Genomic DNA, 10,210 nt, shown 5'->3' on the forward strand with positions numbered 1-10,210 from the left:
GTTTAGGAAACAAAACCAAGTTTTACTTAATCGTTTCATAAATATCTAATTTAATATGACACATCAATCTCGCAAGAGTAATGCCATTCATGAGGATATCATAAAGTCTAGTTCAAAAAAGCGACATGAAGAAGAAATATTGCAATCACAACAGTTGCAATTGCAACCTTATTTATCTCAAAGTTTGTCTGCATCTAAATCTGGAGAAGCAATTTCAAAAAGAACAAGATCTATAAATCCTACAAAAACGACGAAATCTACTATGCAGACAACAAGTGCTGCGTTGACATCATTATCGGGAGAGTCTTCGAATAATACTTCAGTCTCAAATATTTCTATTCGCCCTATTCAGCAAGACCCGAGATTAAGGTTTCAGGGTTATAGTCTTTTGGCAAAATTATCTGAAGACTCGTGTAATTTGATAAAGAAAATGCAAGATTTTGGTCAAAGAAACATTTTCCCCAAAAAGAAGTTTATTATAAATTTAATTGAACGGGTGATTAAATGACTTTTTCATAGATTTAAAATGTTATTAAGAACAATGTAGCGTATGATTTTTATATATTTTAGGAGTATACTTCATATCTTCCTTTCACTAAATCTGATACTCAAATAAATAAATCACAAAATGATGTTGAGTTTTTCTGCATATTATGTAATCAAAAGTATACAGCTCGTATTGGTCGAACATCCAACATTAAGAAGCATTTACAAAGAAAACATCAAGACATTTTGGGTAAGTGGTTTGACTCATACGACACACTAAACAAATCAAATAAAAATGGAAACGTGCTAGATGCCGATACTTTGAACGCTATCAAGTTCTTTATTACATCAAACTGCTCGATTAATGCATTTAATAATCCCTTTTTGAGGAAATTAGTCAAAGTTCCACTTCCTTGTGCAAAAAGTTTTAGAGAAAACTTGATACCATAAACGATGGCAAAATTATCAAATATAATTAACGAAAAATTAGACGATGCCCAATCGAATTAGATAAGATTGAACTATTCCTACAAATCCTTCTTCCCGCATATCAGTTCAACTTAATTGTACAAAAGAATCTTTCATCGATTGCTGATGTTTTGCCTGCATTGACTATTATGATTTCAAAATGGAGTAGAATGGAAGGAAATGGAAAATAATTTGCTAAATTGTTTATTTTTTCTTTTAGATTAAAGTTTCAGTACGAACTTAACTCAGGAATTTATCAAGTAGCACAACTGTTGAATATCTCAAAGCTTAAATTGTGGTTCTTTAGACCTGATTGTCAATTTATTGTTAAAGGTATTTAGTTATTAGGTTATATTATTTAATCAAGACAAAAAAAAAGTTTTAAAGTTTAGTTTAAAAAACAGTTCTTCAAAATCTAATTTATTAATTTAACTACTTTTAAATATTAATTTATTACATTAAAGTTTGTATCACAACCCAAAATTGTTTAGGAGCATTAGAAAAGCTACACGAAATTCTGAAATTCTTTACGCCACGTAATATTTATCGAAGTGCTTTAGAATCGCAACCAGGATGTGAGCTTACACAAGCGAAAGAACGATTGAGTTCAAATGATCAGCAAACTGATTCGCTCAGCAGATTTATGCTAGATGATAACTATTGCCCAGAAGCTCGGGAGTCTAATTTACAACTCTATTTACTTGAAATTGAAAAAGAAAAACTTTACTTTTTTAAGCAAATTGAAGAGAAAGGACTTGCTGTATCTGTGTATCCTTCTTATGATTTTTGGTTCAAAAAATCCTAAAATGCTAATGTTACGAAAGCTATTTGTCATCTTACTAAATATTCCATCATCATCAGCTTTTATAGAGAGATATTTTAGTACTTCTGGTTTTGTATGTGAAAAGAGACGAGGCAACATGACAGCTGATCTGATTATCAGTCGCTCATTGTTAAAAGTAAACTTAAAACTTCTTGAAAGTTTAAATGATTTTTCGGACGACGATGACTCAGATAGTGAAATGTAAACTTATCATATAAAGATAATATATTTTTTGAACTTGAAAAGCACAAAAATAAAATGAATATATAATGCAATAGTTTCAATAATAACAATAATTTCAATAATAACACAACGAGTTAAATAAAAAGTTATATTATATCTTTGAATTAAAAAGTAAAAAGTAACTACTTAACAAATCGCGTTTTCTTAAAAAGTCACATTTTAAAAAATAGATTAGATAAGTCGCGTTTGTGTCAATTTTGCAAACCCATTTATACGCGTAAGTTGCGTTTGAGTTCCGTTTGTAAACGCATTTATACGCGTAAGTTGCGTTTGAGTTACGTTTTTAAACGCAATTTATATGCGTAAGTTGCGTATTAAATGCGTGCGTAAACGCAGTTATTTGCGTAAATTACGTTTACGTAAGTAAACGCAATAAATTGCGTCAAATGGGTTTGAGTTTGCGTGTGAGTTTTCATTTTGGAACGCAAACGCAAAACGCAGTTTTTTTTGCGTTCCAATTTATGCTTACATCATAGACTATCAAGTGCTTATATGCGTAATTTATTAATTACTAAAAGCCATCATGTGCTACCAATTCATAGTCTTCATTATTAACAATTACTTTTGGACAATCTTCATAGTAAACCTTCTGAAGATATTTGCATTACATTCAAAATTAAAAGGTGATCTCTTCAATACAAAACAAACCACCATCTTACAATTAGTGAAGATGAAGATTATCCTGTTTTCGGAAAAGTTATCAGCTTTGTTTTTTTTTTTTAAATTTTATTGATGTTAACCCTATCCCTATCCCTATCCCTATCCCTATCCCTATCCCTATCCCTATCCCTTTCCCTTACCCTAATCGTCTACCCGAGAAAAAAAAACCGGCTAATACTATTAGGAATCTGTTTAACTTCCTGCTTATATGGCTAATCCTGGTAAGTTTTCGCTTAATACGGCTAAACTTTTTAAGTTTCCCATTAGTCATGACTAATAAAATTCATAAACGTCATCTGCAGATGACGTTTATGAATTACCTGCTAATCCTAGTAAGTTCCTACTAAGTACCTACCAGGATTAAACGAAATACTTAGTAAGTTCCTAGTAAGTTTTTGAGAATAAAACAAGAATAAAAACGAGTTTTTAAATGTTATACGCCATCTTTTATTTATTTAAGCGGAAGTCAAGTCAGCTCTGAAACAGCTTTTTCAGATTCAATAGTTTAACTAATTTTTGTAATTCTATAGTGGAAAAGCTCAAGAACATTTGGGGACGATTGCGTGGCTTGCTATTTAATTGATAATTTGTTTGTTAATAATTTGTAATGTGGTTTTAAATGTTAATTTTAACTCAATATAAGTTCTAGCATTTTCTGTATCTTTCTAGCATCTTCTGTAGTACAAATTCTAGCATTTTCTGATTTATAGTAATACGTATGGTGATGTGTTTTTTTATTTCTGATTTTTTTCTTGTCTTTGTTTATGATTTTATATTGTTTACAATCTAACTCTTTCTTTTTACTGAACAGTCTCTCTTTCTCTCTCTCTCTCTCTACATATATATATATGTATATATACATATATATATATACATATAAATCTATATATATATATATATATATATATACATATATATATATACATACATATACATATATATATATATATATATATATATATATATATATATATATATATATATATATATATATATATAATATATTGACATTAAAAATTGATCAATATTAAAATCACTTTCTTGCAGAATATATTTTACTGGTAAATATAGCATTATTTTTATTTTTTCTCTTGTTAAAACAAACTATAAAACTATTGATTATTGTTATATTTATATAAAATTATACTTTAGTTTTACATTTACTTAACATTAGAATTTTTGTTATAAAATGTTGTTATATATATATATATTAGGGATATGACTTTTTTGCAACCTACTAGGCCTGTATCGTAATTCAATGAACTTTTATGTAAAAAGAACGAATAGATGTTTCATTTTGACATATTTTGAAAAAAGGTCACCCCAAAACCAAAAAATCGAATTTTCAATAGGTACACTTTTGTACAGTAAATGAATATTAAAGGCTGAAGATGTTGTAAGAGTCATACTCCTGTTGTTATTTTATTTATTTATGCAACATGTACTGTGATATAACAAAAAACATTATGTGATATATAATTATACATGTATTACAAAATTAACAGTATCAAAGCGTCTAGTACAACAATATACATAACTGTCTGTGTCTATAGGCCTACTGTGTTTAGTACAGGGGTCAATGATGCTCACGTCTCATAAAGAGTCTAGCGCTTATTACTTAGAATGAATCGAAGTTGCAGTTTGTCTTTCTTTCTGCAGGAAGCATACAGGTCTTGCATCACCTTGATTGCACGTTCAGCTATCTGATTACTTCGTGGTATGTCGATGACGGATGGCTCTTTCTTCCAGTGATTTTTGAATGACTGCAATGCCTTTTTGTAAGGCTTCAATACATCAGATAAATTCTTGAAGTCATTGTCATTGTACTTTTGACTACTAAACCAATGTTCTGCCCACTCATATGAAATGAACCTGCAAACCTTCTCCAAATTCTTTCTCGCTTCAGGCATAAGAATGAACGCCAGAATGGCGAGAATGGCTCTTGAGTTCCATCTGGCATTGCTCATATTAGGAATGTTCTGAAAGTGAATTAGAGGGAAGTTTCTTTGTTCTTCATAGAACCTAAACACTCTTGTTAAATGGTACAAAAACTTCATATCGTCTCTCCACCCTGATTTATCAAGAATTTCTACAGTTCCATTCACAAACTTATCCTTCAGTTCATCATACTTATTCAACAGTTCAGACACAAATGGGTATTCAATGTTTGGAGATTTGGTATCACCCCCAAGTTCTTCGTCCATCACCAGACGGAGAATCCTGTCTAGTACGTGATGCTGACAACCGATAAATTGTGGTATTGTGACACCCTTTAATTTAAACATACGTTGCAACTTCACAACAACTCCATTTCTCTTCCCAGTATTGACGTTTGTTGTATCAGTAATGATCATCTTAATTGAATTCCACAAGTTGTATTCATCAATAAGTTTGGCAATTTTTTCAGCAACAGTTTCAGCTTTGCCATCTTTTAAACGCAGTGCATCAAGTTTCACGTCAGTTCTTTCATTCTGAAGTACAACTACCTGATATTCCTTATCATCTATTCGTTTGCCGTCAAAGTGTAAGGACCACTGTTCCATTTTAAGTTGTTGTATCATTTCTTTTTTTAATTTACCTGCCTCTTTGAATGTGGACTTGTAAATTGCTGATTGACTTGGAGTTGGAATATCAATACCTTGTTGTGATAATACATTGCATATTTTAGCAGCTTTCTTTGTGGAAACTCCACTTGATGTAACCATACTTACAGCAAATTTACTTTTGTAGTGCTTTCTAGTTTTTTTCTGAGTGTCCTCATCATCGTCTTTATCACCGTCGTCGTCTTCATCATCTTCACTCTTACTTTTGCAGTTTTCAGATTCAGTACCACTGTCTGTGGTAGACAGGACTTGTGATGTGGAAGGTATTGCTGTTCCAGACTGGACTTTCCTTCTCTTGGAAGGGTGAATGGTTTCTTTACTTGCCACTTGTCCTGTTGAGTACCCCACCTGTCCTTTACTTTCTTTTTGTAGGTGGTATAGACGTTTATCTTCCGAGGATAACCACTGGCCATTCACTTTCGTGATGTCAAATAATGCATTGAGAACATCATATTTTCCACGCTTGACACATTCATCATAGACCTTCAGCACCTTCATAAGCTTTGCTCTTATCACTTGATCAGACACATGTGGAAAATTCAGTTTATTGTCCCACAATTTTGTAATTTCCTTAGAAATTTGGTCTATTCGTTCTTTTCTTCCTTTAACATATGCTCCGAGAAACTGGTATCTTCCTACGATCTGCAATTGAAGTGGTATTCTGGATTTTTCATCGAGTGAATGTTCTTCTACAGCCACGCTTCCTCTTCTTCTGTGTGACTCTTGAAATCTCACCAAATTTTTAGTCCAAGTCTTCTTGTTCTTTGTTACTGTGGTATGACTTTTCTTGTGAGACATCATATAATATTGTTACGACTTTACGGATAGCTGAGCGTAAATATCCGTTTAATAAAGTCGTTTAATTAATAAAATACTTTAACTGTATAGTAATCCAATTATAGTTCGATAATCCAGTCAATGTTGATAACAGTTCGATAATCCAGTCCGTATCCTAACGATAATGCTACAACTACTTATACTTCGTACACTTACAGCGTCTTTAGTTCGCTACAGTAGTTCCTTATTAGCTCAGTTACACGCAGAGTACTTCATAGAACTATTCACATTATCAACACTGAGCTCACATTAGCAACACTGAGAATTAAGCTGAGAATTAAGCTTAAGATTAAAACATCGGTCAAAAATGAATGTATAAAAATGGTAAATCAAATTTTTATTTTGGGGGTGACCTTTTTTTGTTGCAGAAAGCTATTTGGGCCGTTTTTCATGATTTTAGGTAAAAGTTCATCGATTTATGATACAGGAAACATTTTATTTGAAAAAAAATTAAAAAGTCATATCCCTAATATATATATATATATATATATATATATATATATATATATATATATATATATATATATATATATAATTATAATTATAATTAAAAACTTTTTTATAAAGAAAAAAACTTTTATTATGGAACTTTAAGTTTTATGCCTAACGGCAGTCATCAGCCATATGTTACAAAATTAAACGTTAAAATTACATTTATAATTACGGTGGCGTGAGTTCTAATGACTCCATGGAAATAAAATCTTAAAAGTATAATGTGACGTAAACGTAAAGTGAACCAGGATCAATCTTCGGTATCAAATGAGGAAATAAGGAACTTATTCTTGTGCCTGCACTTCGAGACCATTTCACTCCTTGTATTAAGTAGGTTATCTCCTTTGTACATCAAAATTTGAAACTTCTCGTTCAAACAAAGGTTACAAGCTCTTGATGCTGGGTTGTATGGTTTGCATTTTTTAATAATTTTCCATCAGATAAAAGGTGTGAAGTTTTTTTCTTTTAATTTCCATACCTCCTTTGATAGCTCTGTATCGTTCTTGTACCTAACTGCATTAAAGGATTTTAAGTGGTTAGCATACCGAGCTTTGAAAGATGTTTCGCTAAGTCCTATATACACTTTTTCTTTATATTCCGGATTGTTCGAATATACGGTGGCCTGATAAACGATGTTGTTGGAAAGGCAACGGTTGTTCATTGGACATTTCAATTTGTCAGTGCAGTTGCATTTCATTTCATTAGTTTTTGCCTCATTTTGCAAAATGTTTTTGTTGTGAGAGTTAATAATGGATTTTATATTTGGCATGCAAGAATAACTAATTTTGATTGTGTTTCTATTAAATATTTTACGAAGCCTGTGGTTAACTGGGAAGTGGAGGTCGATGAGGTTCAAAAAACATTTACCTATTTTTGTAACAACATTTGCACTGAAAGGAGGATTATACCAAATTATCTTACGTTTATGGTTGCCGTTTGTTGATTTTATACTTGGATGGTACGCAAGTTCGCAATTGTAACCCGATTTTTTCAAGGCTTCTTGATAAGGAGGAATACTTTCTTTAAAAATCGCTTCACTTGACGATGCTGCTGATAATCTTAATTCAATAGTTTTAGGAATACTTTTTATTACACTCGGTGGATGATTAGAACTAGTATTTATATAATTCAGTTCAGTATATCATCTGGTTTGCGATATGGTTGAAAAGAACCATCGTTAAGATTTAGTGTTAGATCGAGATAGTTGACTATTTTCAAATTGCATTTAATAGAGATAAGAAGATTATTATTTTTAAAAATTTGTACAAAATGTTTCTTTATTCTCTCCATTTCCTGACCACTTTTGTTCCTAAACATAGCTAATCCATCATCTCGATATATACCGAAAGTGCTTTTTTCATAAAACTGCGAGATTTGATGCAAAATAAAAATTCCCACTAATTCGCAAATCTCCGCGCCAGAACGAGAACGTTTCAAATTTTGATGTACAAAGGAGATAACCTACTTAATACAAGGAGTGAAATGGTCTCGAAGTGCAGGCACAAGAATAAGTTCCTTATTTCCTCATTTGATACCGAAGATTGATCCTGGTTCACTTTACGTTTACGTCACATTATACTTTTAAGATTTTATTTCCATGGAGTCATTAGAACTCACGCCACCGTAATTATAAATGTAACTTTAACGTTTAATTTTGTAACATATGGCTAATGACTGCTTGGGTGATTTAAGGCATGTCTCGTTTTTATGAGTGTTCGGTTGCACCACCAAACATTTCTTTTGAGCATAAATTTTTTTGGCAAACAACTCACTAAAATGAACATTACCAGGCAAAAGCTGTCAAAAATTAAAATATTAATTTTTTACGACGTTATGGGTTATGACGGATTTTGTCTTTTCTGAAAAAGAAGAATATCTTTAAAAATTAACAAAATGATCTCTATGCACATCTATTCCAGTAATTTTCAATCTAGTACACTTCGATAATTGTTATTATCCACTTGTACAATTAGTGATTGATGGTACGATCAGAAAATCCGACGTTTTTTATAATCTTCCGGCGTCGTCCCTAACACTACTAAAAGAAGCAATCATCGTTAACGGCACTTAGAGCAATAAAGTCGATAAGAATAATTAAGATTTTTTTTGTCGGGTGAAACCATGTGACCAAACTTACATTTTATTAGACATGAAGTTTTAGATTTTTAAATATTTTGCAGCTGTTTCAAGCAAAACAAAAATCATTTTCTAGTTTGAAAGTTTTACATGAAAATATGTTAAACCAGTTGTCTTGTTGCTATGTTTATTTTTTTGTTATTGGTTTTTACTTGAAAATGAATTTAATGTTTCACCTAATCTTTTCTAATTTTTATGATTCATTTTCTGTGTAATATACTTGGTATATGTAGGAAGTACATACATGCATACATACATACATACATACATACATACATACATACATACATACATACATACATACATACATACATACATACATACATACATACATACATACATACATACATACATACATACATACATACATACATACATACATACATACATACATACATACATACATGCATACATACATTCATACATGCATGCATGCATGCATACATACATAAATACATACATACATACATTCATGCATTCATACATACATCTAATTTGTTAATTTTTCAATTACTACTACAAGTTTTGTGAAATTTTCATTTTTCAGCAAATGTAATAATGATAAAAAACAAGACAAGTTTTGAAAGTACAAGGAAAAGTTGCAAAATCCAAATGTTTTTCATCAATTATTTTTCTTTAGTCAACCTTGAAGCTTTTATTAGTGGTGGATCTAAATAAAACCTATACAAATATAAAAGAGAAATTTTTTAAATTTCTTCCTTGAATTCCATTACACTTTTTTTTCTTTCATTATATGATAACTACATTATAATGTGTATAAAATACAAGGTGCTGGATTAATATTGACAATTTTTTAATTCTTGTTTCTCATATGACAATTAACAATAAATATCAAGAACTCTTCAAAATGCAATATATGGGAATGAGATCATAGTGTTAAGCAGATTGTTTCATCGCAAAGGTAAGAAATGATAATGTTAAATACTAATTAATCTTTTTTTTACCGATAATTGATCACTTTAAATAATTGTATTAAATCTCACAATAGGGTTTTGTTAAATTTCATTCTTTCATCCAGCTTCTCTATTGTTAATTTTTAGAAAATACTTTGGAAAACTTTTGTAAGTTGACAAAGGCTGATATATCCAAGGTTATGTAAAGCATATGGTGGATCAGACTGATGGCAGGGCCAGTAAACCTAATTTTAATGCAATTTAAAAGACAATCTTTAACTGTATTTTGTTTTAGAAAGAAAATATTTTACTTCCTTATGTTTATCTATAAGTTTTTATTTCCTAAACTCAAGTAAGTTATTATCTCCTGATTTGTTTGAGTCAAATGTTAAAATGTAGCCTGTGCTTGGGGCAATGAAAAGTTAAAAAATAAAATTATCAGGAAAAATATACACCAGCATCAACCTTTAGCCTTTTTGTATTATAGGCAAGTGACAGATATCCTTTAAAAAGTCAAAAGACTTTTAGGGGGTATTTTACTACATTTT

The 10,210-nt window shown here is 30.7% G+C and overlaps 1 long non-coding RNA gene across 1 annotated transcript; it reads left to right on the forward strand.

The window, feature by feature from the left end:
* Nucleotides 1-400: 400 nt before the first annotated feature.
* LOC149886858 (uncharacterized) lies at nt 401-2,063 on the forward strand. The gene is made up of 3 exons (XR_016453610.1): nt 401-736; nt 1,175-1,287; nt 1,446-2,063. It is a non-coding gene; the product is annotated as an uncharacterized LOC149886858 (long non-coding RNA).
* The last annotated feature ends 8,147 nt before the right edge of the window (nt 2,064-10,210 follow it).

The sequence above is a fragment of the Hydra viridissima genome, unplaced genomic scaffold (assembly GCF_058129835.1).
Source record: "Hydra viridissima isolate aposymbiotic clone 2 unplaced genomic scaffold, HvirCarnegie_v1 scaffold_6, whole genome shotgun sequence".
NCBI lineage: Eukaryota > Metazoa > Cnidaria > Hydrozoa > Anthoathecata > Hydridae > Hydra > Hydra viridissima.